Source organism: Lepidothrix coronata, unplaced genomic scaffold, assembly GCF_001604755.1.
Source record: "Lepidothrix coronata isolate B3197 unplaced genomic scaffold, Lepidothrix_coronata-1.0 Scaffold8, whole genome shotgun sequence".
NCBI classification, from domain to species: Eukaryota; Metazoa; Chordata; class Aves; order Passeriformes; family Pipridae; genus Lepidothrix; species Lepidothrix coronata.
This window is the reverse complement of record NW_016690188.1, coordinates 4,968,049-4,985,139: the sequence shown is the minus strand read 5'-3', so window position 1 is coordinate 4,985,139 and position 17,091 is coordinate 4,968,049. Positions and strand designations below refer to the sequence as shown.

The 17,091-nt window shown below is 41.8% G+C and overlaps 1 protein-coding gene across 2 annotated transcripts in view; it reads left to right on the top strand.

Annotated features, from left to right (window-relative positions):
• Positions 1-17,091, top strand: part of NEURL1 (neuralized E3 ubiquitin protein ligase 1) — a 151,917-nt gene that overhangs the window by 44,522 nt on the left and 90,304 nt on the right. The window lies entirely within an intron of this gene.

The window sequence follows — 17,091 nt, the reverse complement described above, 5'->3', positions numbered from 1 at the left end:
ACTTCCGTGGGGAGAAGATAACAATTTGTCCAATGTCCAGTAAAACCCAACAGCTCTCCTGTGGTGACATGCACCACCCTTGTGACTCAACATTCAGTTTATGAAGAGCTGGCACACTGCAGGCATTTCTAGGCTGGAAGATGTTCAACATCTTGGTGTCAGTCAACTACTGACTCTCTCCTACAGATTATATATGAATGTGTAAAATGTAAGATGTGCGACTTCACAAAACAACTTTCAGATACAGAGTGTGATTTTCTTCCTCTTCTGTGACTTTAAAGAAACTTGTGTTTCAAATGAGATTCCTTTTTAACTCTGTCCTAACAGTCTGCTGGAAGTCTGGTGTCTGCCACGGAAGTCCAGCTCCATGGATCAATCATGTAAATGAGTACAAACTGCCCTCTGAAGGTATTTTTCTCTCTTCAGTATCTTTCCTCAATGAAACTACTGTTTACAAAGAGACTGCATGAAGGAAAGGAGTCTGGGGCCTGAGCTTTCAGATGTTGAAACAAAAAGTTGACTTGAAGTTTGGTCACCCCAGGACCTGTTCCTGGCTCAGCCCCTGTCTTTGAGGAGCTTCAGCCTTCCTGGGCTTGGGTGCATTTCATGAATAGGTAAAAAGATGATTAAGGAAAACAATTAAGGCAGTGTTTGCATTAAATTAGCTTTAACAAGCTGTAAGACATGGGACTGTTGCAGCATTACATACTTTTTTGACTTTAGTGAAGCTACTCTGCATTTCCAGTGATGTAAAGAAGATTTGAATCTGTCCTCTTGGCTGCTCCACTTCAGCAACTGATTCTAAATCAGCCTTGCTATCCAAACATGTAGAATTAAAGATTTGTTACTAATTATATAGGTGCAATACCTCACTATTTTTCTTCATAGTTTAGTCAAAATCTTTCTGACATTTAGCAGATTGACATTCTCTTAGCATCTCCACAACAATCTGTCCAGTTTGTTTAAGAAGACAACATTTTTGGAAGAAACTGCAGCATCTCTGCTGGAAACTCAAGTACCTGGCAAGAGACGCTTGAGATACTTGTTGAGCTGGCCAAGTTCTGCTGTTATGCATTTCAATGGGCAGTCTCATGTGTCTTTGACTGTCTAGGGTTCACCTTTTGTTTTCTTCTGGAAGGCTCAGGAAAAAGCAACGTGGAGTTATAGACCACAGCAAGAGCCTTGTTGCCTTGGATGGTTCTTTTTCTGCAGTGCTGACCGCTCTTTTCGTGAGAGGTGATTGATGCCAGCATGACACATGGTCATATTTCTAGTATGTTTGCACATTTCCTCATTCCCATGGTGGGGATAATGACTGCTTGCCAGTCAGATGTTGTCATCAACACTCAGTGAATATTTGACTCACCTCAGGGAAGATATAAAGTGCTGGATGACGGTTACTGTTCCCATTGGTCTGAGGAAGGGGGAAATGTTTCCATATTCAAATTGTCACTTTATATTGTAAGGGTCTACCTAGTTAAGAAGTAAATCTGACTTAGGCTAAGGACACAGGACCTGTGTCCTTTGAAACCAAGTAACTGCCGAAAGGCAGACATCACTCTAAAAATAACCATGGTTGAACAGTTTACCCCATACCTGGAGGCTTCCACCTGGGGACTGTATTTTTCCAATCACCTAGGTTGCAATCTCCACTGCTGTTAAACAGTGTTCTGAGAGCCTCCTTGCACTCTTCCTTCTGATACCTGAATAGCTTTCCTCTGCGCTTAATTTTTATTTCCACCAGTTAGTGGTGCAATGGCCTGTCAAAAAGCCTTAACAACTCTAAAACCATCTTGAAGTGTATAACATTTTTTAAATAGAATTTTTCCTCTGTTTTCTCTTGTGGGCAGACACTCTTCCAGTTGTTTACACCCAGTGCATTTCACATTTCACAGTGATCCTGCTGACCTCTGCTGATGCCTGTGCAGATCAAGATGAGTATATGATGTGTGCTCTGAGTGAGGCTCAGCCTTTTTTGTTCATTTGTTCTTTATTGCTGTAGTTTGAGTGACTGCAGGCATTGTTCCATCTTGTTGGGCAAATAGGTTATCTTGCAGGATCAGCTGTGCTCATTGCAGGCAGAGGTGGATTGCATGTCTGTTTTTTACATAATTAACTGCAGAGCAACAGTCATTTTCTGTTGTACATGATGACAGGTACTGAGTTCCAGGTTAACCATATTGAAGTATGCACTATTTTTGCTACAGTCTTTTTGGCCATTACTGAAGCATACTGATGACTTGTTGAAGCAGTTGGTAACACCCAGGGGTTACTCAGAGTTCAGCCTTTTAGCAGATACTTAGCTTATCTGTACTTGTCCCTATTGGAAGATCACTGTTTATTCTCATTTTGAGCTCCATGATTTGGATAAGTTTTTACACATTGCTCATTATAAATTATACTTAGTATGTTTCCATTTGGCCTGGATTCTTCTCTCTTTTTAAGCTTATCCCAGGATTTGTTCACTTTCATATTCCAGTGGCCTTTTAATAACCCTGGTGAGAATACACTTGTAATTTCAAGCCTTGTGTGCAGCTTCAGTTTGTGTCCTGCTTTCATTTATGGCACAGGCAGAGACTTTGTTCTGCTGTAGATACAGCAGTTAAATCACTTACGTTGAAAAGCAGTGAAGACTTGGTTGCAGAGACAACTTACTGACAAACTAGTCACTGTCTTAATTTCAGAATGACAGTGGAGAAAACATGAGAGCTGTGCTGAGCCAGAGCATCAGTGATATCACAGTAGCAATACTGCTCAACAAAGTATTTAGTGATGGATCCACACTTGTCAAAACCTTGGGGTAAAAAAGGCTGGAATAGGTAAAGAAGTCCATTCTCCCTTGCCTAGAGCTCTTTGACTTCATCTTAAAGATAAATTGTTGTCTGATTTGGGTTGAAGAGGGCACATGACTTGCTTAGGCATTGCTTACTCTGCCTGCTGCTTTGCTGTCTAAGAGGCCATCTATTAAGTAGTACGCTGGCAGAAACTTACACTCTTTTATATAGTACTTGTCATTTGAAGATCTCCAAATCTGTCCAAAGTGGAGGAAATTTATCATCTCTATCTTATGAATTTAGAAACTAGAAACAGACACTCAAGGTCAGAAAACCATTGCCAGCACTGGAAATAGAACCCAGCTTTTTGCATCGTGGTTTCAGATCTTGCTAAAAACTAGCTAGCAAGTGGGGAAAGGAAAATGATTCTTAATTTACTTCTGAACCTATCTTCTGTTGCAGTTAAGTTGCTAGGCTGCCATGGTCTCATGTTTACCCATGCAACATAACAATATAAAGCTGTTTGCAGAGCGTAACCCAAAACATTGTTTTTCGTGCAGGGGCAGTAAACCATTGCAGAGCTTAGGAGTGCCTGTGCACACTCAGGGAAGGGTTGGGTCATGTGAGCCAGTGTTGTCCTGTAACACAGCTCCAGCTGTAGAGCTGGATCCAAAGAAATTGGGGTTATTTACCCGCAACTATGTACAGAGCCTGGCAAAATTATGCCTTCATCCTGCTTTGATCCAAGATGTTGCTGAAATATAAATATAAATAGTATAATAATATATTTTTAGATGCAAAGGCAGTGAACTTGTAAGAAGCAAATGGAAAATCCTCATGCATTGCAGCATCCAGTGAACCTGGAATGTCATCTTGCTTCCTCAAGTCATTCACACATACTGTTTCACTCTCTGTTAGGAAGTAAGGAAATCTTTGCAAACCCAATTTGCTACTGAGTATGAGAGAAAAACAGTTATTTATGCAGAAGAGCTGCAGAGGCTTTGTAATCTGTATATGCAACTGACTTGGAGAACATTACTTCTCTTTTTAAAAATATCAGTGCTGTCTTACTGTGTGAGGTAGCATCTCCCTGGGAAAGACACTCTCCTTAATTCCAGCAGTCAACTATTGGAGAAAAGGGAATTAATTTTTCATATTTGTCTCTAGTGGAGGCATCTCGTTTTCTGTGAATCACAATTCAACTCTGTTGGAGAGGGTTGGAACCTCAACATAACAAAAACATTTCACAGAATCACAGATTATGCTGAATTGGAAGGGATCCACAAGGATCATAGAGTCCAGCTCTTGACCCTGCACAGGACCATGCCCAAAAGTCACACCATGTGCCTGAGAGTATAATCCAAATGCTTCTTGAACTCTGCCAGGCTTGATGCTTTGACCACTTATGTGGGGAGCCTGTTCCAGCACCCAGCCACCCTCTGGGTGAAGATTTCATTTGTACCTATGTTCTTAAATTGGTCCCCATTGCTGCATTCAAACATCTGCTCCCTGGGGAAGACCATTTGCTTCAGTATTTTGATTTGGAAATTGTACTGACATAAATAGACAGTAACATCAGATTGAGCATCTTGAATGCACTTTCCAGTCTCTGCATATCTTCAGGCTATCAAGGAAGAAAATTTGAAAGTATTTCCAGTGAAGTCACTTAGATGATTCATTTAAATTCTCGGCCTTTTTAGCCATTGTTGTTACCAGACATTTGTATAATGGCACAAAGCAGTAGAGTTCACTGCCTCCCCGTCCATGTTCATCCCAGTGTGTAGTCTGGTGGGCTTGAGGACAATTTAATGGGATCCCTTTGTTAAAATGGGCAAGTCATCTCTGAAATGGAGGGTGCCTTGCTCTGATTGGAGATGGTGGGGTTTGTTTTTATGGAATAATACAACAAAATGCTCCTGTGTCACAATGAAATACAGGCAATTTTAAAAATCCTCAGGAGACCAGTGCATCCAGCCACTCTAAGAGTGGCTAGGAGTCTGAGAGAGCACTTACCTCTTGCTTTTTCTGTGTGACAGCTCTAGGAATATATTTTTCTAATTCTGAAATGGGAACTAATTGAATGCTGAAGAGCATTTGTGCAAGCTGCTGCTGAAATGAGGTGACAAAAATTCCCAAAAGTTCTGTTAGTCTAAAGGAAAGTGAAGATGTCTGATGTACTTTTTTAAGATGTCTCAGCAGACTTGTGGAAGGCTGGCCATCCTATTGTGTTATCTTTTCTGTTTTGTGGTATGTAGCCTAAAATTCTTTCTTTCAGGTTCTATTGTTTTGCCTTTTTTTTTTTTTTTTTTTTTTAATTTGACCCCCCCTCCATTTCTTAAAAGTCACATTCTGCTTGGGCTGGATCAGATAACCTCTTGTATATTTATATCTAGTTTTTCTTCTGCTTCCCTGCTTGTCTCAAGGTAGATGTTGTAAGAAATAGTGAACAAATTTAGGACAATGCTAAACCTGCTAAACCAGAGCTATACATTTGGTGCTATAACTGTAGAATTTTGTCTTAATTGCTTCCAACTGTGGCAGCATGTATATATTTGTAAGGTCCTGAGTACCTTGGCCTCTGATACTGTAAAACACTTAGCACCTGTGGAATTTAACAAAACACATGGCTGTTTTCCTCTCTGGCACATGTTCTTCTCAGTTGTATGAAAGTGGGAGAAATGGTTTAGAGAAATGGTGAGCTCATGGTTCAGAGGATGGCCTGGGTCTATTCTAGTTTAGAAGTAGGGCAGATGTTCTCCATTGGTGCCTGTCTCTCTGTTCTGTCCCTCTAACTCCTCATGACCCATTTGCCACATAAAGCTCCTGGACTACATAGAGGCTCTGGGGCTATCTGAGATTACTTATTTATCAAGCCATGGCAGTGCTGCCTATGAGCACAGAGGGGACTGTGGCATTGAGCAGTGCAACTCACACCCACCTTGGATAATACAGTAACTTACAGTTGTGTTTAGTTTCCTTGTCTCCTTTTTTTATATGACTTAGCAAACAGTGCTCTGCTCCACACATGGGAAAAGGGAGTTGACTCAGAGAGAAGAGCAAATGTGTAAGGAACAGGAAAGGGCTGTGGCAGTGGCTGCTGCCCCACTGCCACTCATCCTGTTTGGAGGAGAACACCCTTCTCTCCATGTCTTTTCCTTGGCTCCCATTTGGATAGAGCAGTGGTAAGGATGACCCTGTGCATCCCTGTGTTGTCGCCTGCCCCAAGCCACAGATGGAAGAGCAAAGACTGGTTTGGGGAACAAAGGGAAGGTGGGCATGTAGAGAGACTCTGCTCCACATGGAGAGAGGAGCGTTGAAAGACCAGTAAGATCCTGATCTCCGTCCACAGCCTTGGTCTGACTGTCAACAATCAGAACAGACTCTGCCCTGTATGAGACATTTTGTTCTTAAGCCTCAAATCAGGAAAGTGCTTTAGTCATGTTTTGCCAACAGCTGATGGTGTAAACACAGTGAAATGAGTGAGCTGTAATGTAAGAGGGTGCTGTGGATATTTTATCCTCTGTATACTGGGTGTGGAGCAAACCCTGTTACAACTGTGGGTTTTTTCAAGATTTCATTGCTACTTAAAGTCAGTCATCCTCCAGAGTCCCTCTGGATGCTGAAGACAGCATGTGTCGACTAAAGTGTCTGCATATGTGACCTCTAGGAAAGGAGATTTTGCTTTTGATCCAGTTCATTTTTCACATCAGAGGCAAGAAAAATCACCCTTGAAATTGCCACTTTGCTGGGAACATGAGCAGAAAAGTCCAGAATGGTGGTGGCTGGACAGAAGGTTACCCATTGAAGCTGGCCTGGGAACAGTGGGAAGGGTCCATGTGGGCTGCAGTGACATCTTGGACTGGGTTCACTGTGTGCAGTGAACAGTTTGAGTGGTCCCATTCCCAGTTCCTTAACTGATTTTGCTAAATCTGTGATGTTTATGTGTGTGTTAGTTATCTAAAATTTCTCTGATCCTGGTTGAACAATTAATTGCTTGTGACCTGTTAATAATGAGTTTTCGCTCGCTGCTCACCTCCCTGGCACATGACAGAGCCCTTCATCATAATGCCTCTTACTCGTTGGGTGGTTGTAGCTGTTTGGTATGGGAAGTGAAATATACTTTCTGTAAACATTTCTCTTAGCACAGTTTTGCTTGTCTGTGCATCCATCAGTGATGAACACAACTTATTTCCACATATGGTGGGTTTATATTTGCCATTAGTGTTTCAGAGCATTGTGATGTCTCAGGTCTGGCTGAGGGAGAACTGTGACACCATGGTTATGTTGTAAGGCTTCGGCAATGAGAGGCATTCATGCTGTTTGATTTTTGCATCTTTTAACTTTAGAGTAGGTTTAAAACAATTTTTTTCCAATTTAATGCTATAAATACTATTTGAAGATGAAGAAATAGCAAAAGAACTTGCTCCAGCAGCGAAGCTTCCTGTACACAAACAGTAACCAGAAAAGATGCTGAACTTAAACCACATGACATTTGCAATGATTGCCATTTTTCTGGGGCTGGTAATGAGGAACTTGCCAAGTGTCACAGCTGGTCCATCACCAGTGATGGCCCATTAAAAAGTTGTTTGCTGCTTGGCTTGCATCCCTTGTGGGAACAGTGCAGATGAGCGGGCAGCTCTCGAGCGCTGTGATCCCGGTTCTGTGCCTCTGATGCTGGTTGCCTCTCCCATCTCATCTGGGGTCTGACCCATGGCTGATTGGGGATGGCAGTCTGAGGTCCTGAACGGACTCGGAGTCTGACCCATCTGTGACATCTCTGGCCCTTGCTGGCCATGTTTGGATGTCAGCATTCATGCAGCACTACTCTTTCTCCTCTCCACTCCTTGCCTGGTGTCAGAGCTGTCTCCATGGTGCCTCTTCATATTACTCTTTGCTTATTTAAAAAGGGAGAAGAAAGCCAAGTGGTGTCAGGTTCCATTGTGCATGCTGCCAATTCACCCTCTTACAGCCCTACTCTGTAATTTTCCCTATGTGTCTAAAGGGAAATGATTCCACCAGTGCTACAAATTCTTTTTTTTGGGAATTTCTAACAAGGTTTTGTAAGAGTGTAGAGAATAACTGAAGACATCCTACATTTTCTTCTTTAGAAGGCAAAACCTCCACGTTTTATTCTTTTGACTAAGAAACATGAACACCTGACTTAAAAAACCAGATGTCAAAAGCTCGAGGGATATTGTGCACACCCAAAACATCTGCTGTGCAGATAGTATTTAGAAAATGATAATATCAGAACCTGTTGTGTTCTATGTAAGTTGTGGAAATGTCCCTAAAAAACAACAGCTCCCAGAATGGGACCTAACCCCAGATTTGATTGCCCTGAAATGCTGGACCTGGATCTAGTTGTGTTGGCTTGATACTGCTCTGCTACTTACCTAAAGGGATTAGATTCCTTACCCTATTCTTTGCTGTCTCCCAGTGCAGGTCTGCTGCCTGCATGACTAATCCACTGAGTATGCCTGATGTGATAGTCCAAGTTCTGTTTTTCTGTTCTGCCTTATCTTCATTATATGTTCTGTGCTCAGAGAGATATTAATTTCTGAATACCATGCTTTCCATAGTGACTGCTCAGTGACCATCTCATTATGGTCTTAAAGATACAAGGCCAGATGCTTTCATTTATACTGGATAAGCCTCTGAGGCTTACATGATCAGTTCCCAAAAAATAATTTATAGAAATACTTTGCCTTTTACATTCCAAGAACTTAAGTTTGAAGGCTACTTCAATAATAAATTATTTACAGCAATTTTTATCCAAATTAGCTTCTATGTCTGTGTTGTATTTTAATCTATTTTCATCTCACATGTTCTTTTGTTTGCTGTCTTTATAGATTTAACATGACTATCCAAATGGAAAATCTCTCCCTAAATATGAAGTCAGCATAAGCAGCTTTTACAAGTTTCAAAACTCTCCAGATTATGACACCTTTGTACTGTGAAAATGGAAGTTTAAAATCATCCACTGCCTATGTTATATTATTCATCCATCTCATAAGCTATTAACTACAGCAATTTGTAAGAGTCTAACATAGCAAATGTCAGATGTTGTTTCCATTTCTGCTTTTGTTTTGCTTCACTGGCAAAATTCATATTGATTTCAGTGGTGGCAGATTAAGCCTTGCATATGTTCAATTTTCATAAGCCAGCAAAAATGCCTTTCTTCTTTATTGTGCCCATTTCCCTTAAATATTTCTGTGTGTCTTTACACAACTCTCCCACTCAAGTTTCAGCATCTTTTGAGTCTCCGTTCTCAGCTCAAGTTGTCTAAAGCCCAACAAGTATTGGCTCAGACTGTGGGCTTACCCAGCTGAGGGCCCATCCCCACTGTGTGATACACTGCTTCTGTTTGCTCGAAGGTGAACTAAGGTATTGAATAAAGATGCTTTTCTGCATTGCCTGAGTTTTGTTAGGTGTCTCAGAGACTTGCAGAGCAGCAGATAGATAAATGGTGTCAGCAATATACTGTAAGTTGCGAGGAAAAAAGTATAGTTACTGAGCTTTAGGTTAGCACGAACAATATCCAGAAGGACTGACCAGCAAGTAAACTCTGGTCTTTGAGCATCCAGGGACACATGGCTCCCTGCCCTCCCCAAAAGGAGCAGCCAGTTTGTAGGGGAGTTCCTAAGGTCACTGTGGTATGGGTTGCCCACATCTCATACATATTCTCTTAAATAAACCTCTGCCTTGACAGGTGGTACTGGTGTTTGTCTTGAAGCAAAAACTGATGTCTGGGAAGATCACAAGCTGCTAAGAGATGGACCTTGAATAGACTTCAAACTGTTAGAAAGACCATCATCTGAAAGATCATCATGTCCGTGTAATGTACAGGCCTGTCCTGCTAGCATGGAACATGTGGAGATATTTATTTTTTCATGCCTAATTCATGTCTAATGTTCCTATCTTAATCCCAGTGGATGGAAAAAAGATTTATATTTCTTAGCTACTCTACATTAATGAAAAACATTCTTCTCTTCTGTCCTCCAAACACACTCTGCAGCTGCAGGGCAAATAGTCTCTGAAGTGGGAGTGAGACCACAGTCAGACCTTGAACGAGGTCTTGGAAATGTCAATGGACTGAGTTCACTGTATGTGAGTTAGAAGTGAGTCACAGTGCTATTTGTTGAAGATCTGATAGAAATTGGGGAGCACTGAGCATTGATTGTCTTTGTTTTCTCCTTGGAGGTAAAGGCTAGATAAGAGTCATGTGGGGATTCCCCTGGGAAGAGCACCTGTCTCCTGTGGGCAAGAATATGTTGCTGCCCAAAGCTTTGGTGATGGTTCCTGAAGTTACAAGGCAGGAGGAGATGTGTGAAAATGTCCACTTCAGAAATATTGGCAAAGAGTGTGGTGGCTGATCTGCTTCCAGAGACACACATGAAAATTTGCTTTCAACAGAGCAGTCTAGGTGGATACTTGGTGAAAGCCTGGATAAAGACTGTGTCAGCATTATGAAGACTCTCTGGCTACAACTATGCTGATAAATCTATTGAAGGTGGACATTTTGTCTGTGTGGCTACAAAAAGCTGAAGTGACAGGAATCATCATAGCTGGCACGAAGTTGCAAAAATAAAAATGCTATTGTGCACATAAAACATCTCCAGGACATAAGAACAGCTGAGTTAAGATGACCTGATAGGGAGGGAGAGACACTCTGTTTGGACTGTTGTTGTAAATGATGTAATTGCTGATTTTTACTAGCCTGAGGTATGGCTCACAGGTCACCTTGAGCAAGCAAAGAGCTGCACAGAGTAGGTTAGCGTTTTTGAGTCATCCTGTGGAACATACACTTTGGTCCTAATAAACAGTGTTTATTTCTTACTGAAACTCAATTCTGTGTAGGAATCACAAACATTATTTTTAGCTGAACAGAGTTCAGATGTATTTTATCTGATCAGTGACCAGTTGTGCTGGGGTCAAATCCTGCCTGTTATTAGGAATATGTGTATTTAATAAAATATATTGTTTATATCTAAGTTAAGCATTTTTTGTTTCTTAGATATGTGTGATATAACATTTCTGTTTTGAAGATGTTTTTCTCTGTTCTCCCAAAATCAAATAATAGTTTGGGAGACCGAGAAAGAAGGGTGGGAAGAAGCAGACATCTAAGTAAAACATACATTGAATGGGAAAAAAATCAGTTGTCCTGGGTTCTGGGCCTATGATTGTTTCCACATGCCTGGACTGTATCACTGTGCTGTGTGCCATTAATGTCATTAGATGCTTTATGCCAGAGTGGATTTTTTGAATGTGCTGGTGAGATTGCAGGATTGAGACCTTGATGGGTAAATGTTGTCAGTGCCGTGTGGGCACTCTGGGGGTGTCTGCTGCACATGGAGCTCTGCACCCTTCCAAACCCTCTTCTTGTGCTGCGTGTGTGGGCTCATGCCCAGCCAGCCCAGCAGTTCCTGAAGTGCCAACTGCCTGGCTGGTTAACCAGCCTGCAAGCAGCAAAGCTGGTCCTTAGCCCTTTTTAAGAAAAACAAACAAGAAAACTGACTAATCGAACCCCACCTTGTAAAAATGGATATTTTAACTGGTGCTCGATGCTGAAAGAAGGTTGAAAATACATTTAATGTTCCTATTCAAAGGTGTCTGTGTGTCCAGAAGAAATACCAGCCTTTCCCCCTTGTTTTTGTCAGGGCTGATTGGTGAGAATGCGAGACCTTGGGATCCATTGCCATTCCCTTTGGTTCCTGGTGAAAGGAAAGGAGATTTGATTGCTCCCTCCAGATAAAAATACAGAGGAGTCTTCTAGGCCAGAAAACAACTTCTATTTTCCTTTTCTTTCCTTTTTTTTTTGTTATTTGAGCTTGCCAGATTGGTCTGCTCTCTGCTCTCCAAGTGTGTGGGCGGCACAGAAGAGGTTGCTGAGACAAAGAATTGGGGGAGGAAGGAAAAAGAAGTGAAAAAGACCTTTGGATTGGAGGCATGGTGTATGGGAGGAAGAGGCGCAATGGCACAGTGTTGTTTTGGTTTGTGAAAGTTTGCGGCAGATCAGAAGAAGCTGTGGTAGGTCAGAGACACTCAGTCTAGATGCTGTAGAGATGAATATATTAGCATGGTTTAGATCCTACGGATACAGACATTTTTCTGCGTTTGGTAATATGAAGCTCGTGTCCTACTCTGATCCCTCCTCCTGGAAATGGAGATGTTGAATGGAGAAGTGACTGGAGGGAAGCATGAGCATTGCTTTACTCAGTACAGTATTTGCACTTGATGTTCATCTGCTTTGTGCTTTGCTAAAGTAGGTACAAAATAAGTGGCATTTGGTGAAGGTAAAGCTCTGATTTTTATACTGATTAAATCCTGTTTTCCTGAGCTGAAGAACCAAAACTCATTTCTCATTCCGATAATAGTCTACTGCATCTGGCTTAAGACCTTTCATGATGCTTCTGTGAGACTGAGTTAGGTTCAAAACATCTTTTAATTTGAATAGCAGAAGAAAGGAGTTAAAGGATATAAAAAGGGAAGAAGGCTAAATTTCAAATAAAACTTGAAAAGCCACAAAGAGTATAGAATGGGGAGGTACAAGACAACAGTATCTGGTGAGGGAGAGCAGGAGACCCAAGAAGGGTAACAGATGAACAGAGGGAGTGGGAATGGGCAACATCTGTAACAGGCATGACATGATTTGTTTGGTATTTACACCTGCAAGATTCTTCTCATCAGGGCTGGAAAAATCACCATTGCCATGTGTTTTGCCCTTGAAGTATTTGACTTCCAGCTCCTTTGGTTTCCTGGAGTCTAATGTAAAAGAGCTTGCGAAAGCAGCCTTGTTAATGGCAAAGTTTTGTAAATAAATCCCATTTCCTCTAGCATGGCCCTTTAGCAGGAGGCAGGGAAGTTTTGGGGTGAGGAGAAGTGCATAGGGAGCCAGTCCTGGAAGAGGATCAGGGACCTTCCTCTGTGACCCCAGGAGCCTTTCAAAGTTCAGGCTAAAAACTTTCTTTGAGCACCTGCAGTGGGGGACATTGTCTCATGGACATGTGGTGTGAGCCTGGTGCCTGTCTTGCCAGCCCAGAAGGTTTCTTTTGGATTCTGCTGCCCTTTGCTGTCCTCTCTGAAGGACTTTCAACAGGGTAATAAAAAGGTGCTTCTCTGCTGGGTTAATATTTACATCGCAAACATACAGCGCCTTTGCTTGGTTACAAACATCAGTGCATGTAAGTGAGAGGCTTTTCTTGGAAAGGGTGGCACAGGAAACAGAAACGTTATTCTCTCCTATCACTGTATCTACTAAGAAAAATCTTTAGAAACTGCACTTCTATGCCAAGGGAACATTATTAAGATTACAAATTCAAGGTCTCAAAAGCTTGCACATTCTGGAGTGGAAGCTGTCTATCTAACCTTCATTTGTACCCTGGTGCTTTCTGATTACCTTATTTACCTCTTAGGTTTCACAGGGTTCCTGCCTGTGTCCTTTCCAGAGGGCATGGAATGAAGATTGTTAAAGTGAATTAATCTGTTTCTTGAAAGGTCCTCCTTTAAATTTTTGCAGAACCTCAAAATATACTTTAGCTCAGGCAGAGAGGCATCACCTCTTCCTACAGAAATATTGTGAAAATGAATGTAGTGTTTGCTCAAATGTTCAAGCAAAAATGCCATGAAAATGCTGATGATTTCAGCTGGCAATTTAGTTTTGCAGTGCAGAATTTGGATGTTGCCTGTGATAAAGCATGAACAAGCTACTTATATAATATAAAAGTATATATATTGTACCAGCATTCCCTGTAACCCTGTGTGGAAAACTGTATTATACTTCTGTTGCTAAAACCTGTCATAGTGCCTTATCACATGGGATGATACTGTTTAAAGTTTCCAAACATTTAATAGCCATAGAACTGGACTTGAAGTAACAAGTCCTGCCATGTTATTGTTGTGCTGTGCCTTCAATCAGAGTAAAAATAAAGATATTCCCATGAGACTACAGAAAATATTTGCTTTAAGATAGAAACTTCAGTTTTCTCTCTAGTTTTTATATTTGTTCTGAAAGAACAAGTCAGCTTCACTAGGTGAATGTTATAAATCAGCATTTCTTTGTTTTTTGAAATTACAGTGGTTCTTCTGGTGAAATGTTTTTATCTTCATTTTCCATTACATTTGGATAGGCCTAAGATTCTTTTGAATCTTCTTGTGCTTGAAGCATTAATCTGAACTGGCAGTGAGAGGCAGCTATTAATTTAGCATATAAATGAAGGTGAGAGCTGGAGGCATTTGAAGGCCTAGTCAGTGTAGTGCAGTGCAGACACTTGCCTTCATGAAGGGGCTTTTGGCAGATTTCAGGGAATCTTGCCCCAGAGAGACAAAGGTTTTCTGTATCATCTAAAAGCTCCTGGTTAGCTTGATGCAGTGTTTAATTGCCAGGCACAGCTTACGTTGAATTTTGTGATTTCCAGTCACTACTTTCTCTTACTGTTCCACAGGGTTTTCTGAATATATTATCCCAAAAGTATTCAAGGAGAAGGGAGCACTCCTGGCTTTTGGGGCATTAATTTCTTTACTGACACCTTTATGCACTGAGTCACTCTCTTTGAAGATAAACCCAGCATCCAGTGGGGGCTCATGAGCGTTTGCATACTGATGGAAAAACGTTGTGCAACTTGGCCTGAGATCAGTTCAGTTTCTTGCCTTGGAAATTCTTCTCCTTGCTCAGCTTCTTGCCCCTCTCCAGCACTGCTGTTTCCCTCTTCCACTCCTGCAGACAGTGACGCAGGGGGTTACAATAAAACTCTGGGTGCTGGCAGGGTCAGGGTTAAGACTGGGATGTCCTGTGGCAGCTTTGGCCTTGCATGAACAGGCGTGACAGCCCTTGAGCAGTGACGTGATGCCTCTGGCTCTCCTTCACTGAATCAATCCACATCCTGGACATCCATTACAACACCTCCCTGATGTCTTCATTGCCCTACCAGAGGCAGCCTTTACCACTGTGCCACTGCAGCTCCTGTCACTAAAGCAAACACAACTGATGTCTCATTTATGCTGAGTGGATAGTGGATAGTCAGCCTGAAGATTTTTCCTGTCCTTAAACTCCCCTTCCTGTCGTGCCTGGAGATAATTGTATTGGGATGATTGAGCACCTGGGTTAGTGGTCACGGTGCCATAGTTTGTAGGTATGAGTGGAGATTTTGATTTTAAGAATTCGAACCAGAATTTTGAATTTTGTTTGGCTTACACATTGAGATTTGGCTTTCATCCAGAGCTGCAGCTTTATAATAATGCTTAATAATGACATAACTCATTATATTCCCAAATGGCTGCATAAAGGTCAGCTAATCAGCATACTGCTTGCTGGGGCAGTATCATTATCTTTGTATTACAGAGAGAGAACTGAAAGCAGAGACACACCTTTTGTCTAAGTTCCCTCTATTAATGGCAATAAATTACTGTTAAAAGGATACTTAGAAGGCAAGGTTTCCTAGCTCTGGTCCCTGTTTCTTGTGCACTTGCACATACTGGTGATACTTTTTTTCTTGGATGCTTTCCTGTTGAGAACATTATTTTTCCTATAGAGTTACAGTGGCAGAAGTTCCTGAAGGAAATCTGCTTACTGTACAGGTGAAGTTTCCCCCCACGAGTCAGAGACTTGAGCTGAAAAAAGACCTGAGAATGTGTTCCCCTAAATTACCTCATCTTCCTAGATGAACTCCAGCTGTTTTCTGAGAGCTACTGTGTTGAGTGAAAAAGGGCAATTTCTAGTCAATCTGTTGGTTACCATAGAGTTAAGTGCAGTGGTAATAGAAAACTGATTGCAGCTTTTAAACATAAAAATCATTAAGAGAAGGTTCTGTGTCCCTGGCAAATATTATATTGATTTCCACAGTTTCCACCATACTGATCCCATACTGATATTCAAGGAAACTCTGTGGACTGGTTCTTGGCTGGATGTCTCTACCTGCAGCACTGTTAAAGTGGATGAAACCTCCAATCTAGAGAGGTTCCTCTTCCTCCTTCTTTTGTCTTGCTTATGAAGAGTAAATTCCAGTTCTCCACAGAGCCAAATCCAGTCCCAAAAGAGTTCTAGCTGCATGAGGCTTGCATGAGCTGGATTTTCATCTTCCTGGCCTGGCCTGTGCATAAGTGTAATCTTATCCTTGATCTTCATTAGTTGGATTTTTCATCCTCTCCTTCTTCCCTCTTTGTATCTTTTTCTGTGTCTACTCCTGTGCCAGACAGGCCTCTGTAGAGTTGGTTTTCCCTGTTGTGGTTCCCTGCAGGTATCTCTGCTGCATTCTTCCAGTCAGGATGGAATGAGCTGTTTGGCCATGTTGGGATGTCTTTTCCCAGACCATGATGGATTTCTAGCATCCTCCTTGCTGATTGCCAGCCTTCTGACCAGGACACCAGAGAAGCAATGCAGATGCTCATAACCCCTCAATTTCATACCCAAACCTGCTGCCTGGTGCTCAGGGTTAGGGTTTTTATCCCTGGAGGGATAAGAGAGATGCCCCATTGTCTGCTCAAGGCTGCTTGGAAAGATCCAAGGTTTTAGCTAATACACAGCCTTGATGACATGAATCTATCTTCAGGAGTGCTCTGCAGCCTCAGCATCCTACTCTTGTGGTCGATGAGTATATTTAGCAAGATCAGACATTGCCTCAAAATACTCCTGCAGCAGATTCCTCCCGGCTTGGACAGCAGCACTCTGCTTGGCTGGAGTTTGCTGGATGCTGTTCATGAATGGGAATGGATTTAGGGGCTGGGTTTCTGTTGGGTCCAACCTAATACCTTTGTTAGTGATTTAGAAGGGAGCACAAATGGGAATGATATTGACTTTTATACCTGATGCCAAAACAGGAGGCCTTACCCATATTGACAAGGACAAAGAAACACCCCAAGGGGACCTAGAAGGTATTGGCAGAGAGAACTGTAAAATAGGAACAGGGCTATAGGTAGGTTTTCCCTGTCTAGAGGAGAACCTAAACATGAAAGACTGAGGAGTAATTTGGAAAAGAGCAAGGTCTGAAAAGTGACAAGAACAAATCAGCAATAAGTTTCAGTGTGACATGACTGAAGGAAAGATTTGCCATATGGCAAATAATCCTCAAAGGTTTATCACAGAACAGGGCAGACAGGCCATTTTACTGCCATGAATGGCTTTGAGGGCTGTGTCCCCTACAAGCTGCTCCACAGCACCGGGGGAAGTTCAGGGGTGGGAGGGGATGCTGGATTTTTTCTGAAAAATAATGGAATTTTAAAATCAATTGAAATTGTTTATAATTTTCTGCCAAACAGGATGACTCACTTTGGCAGTCTGCCCTCTCCATCCTCCCCCTCAGACAAACAAACAAAGCCAATAAGT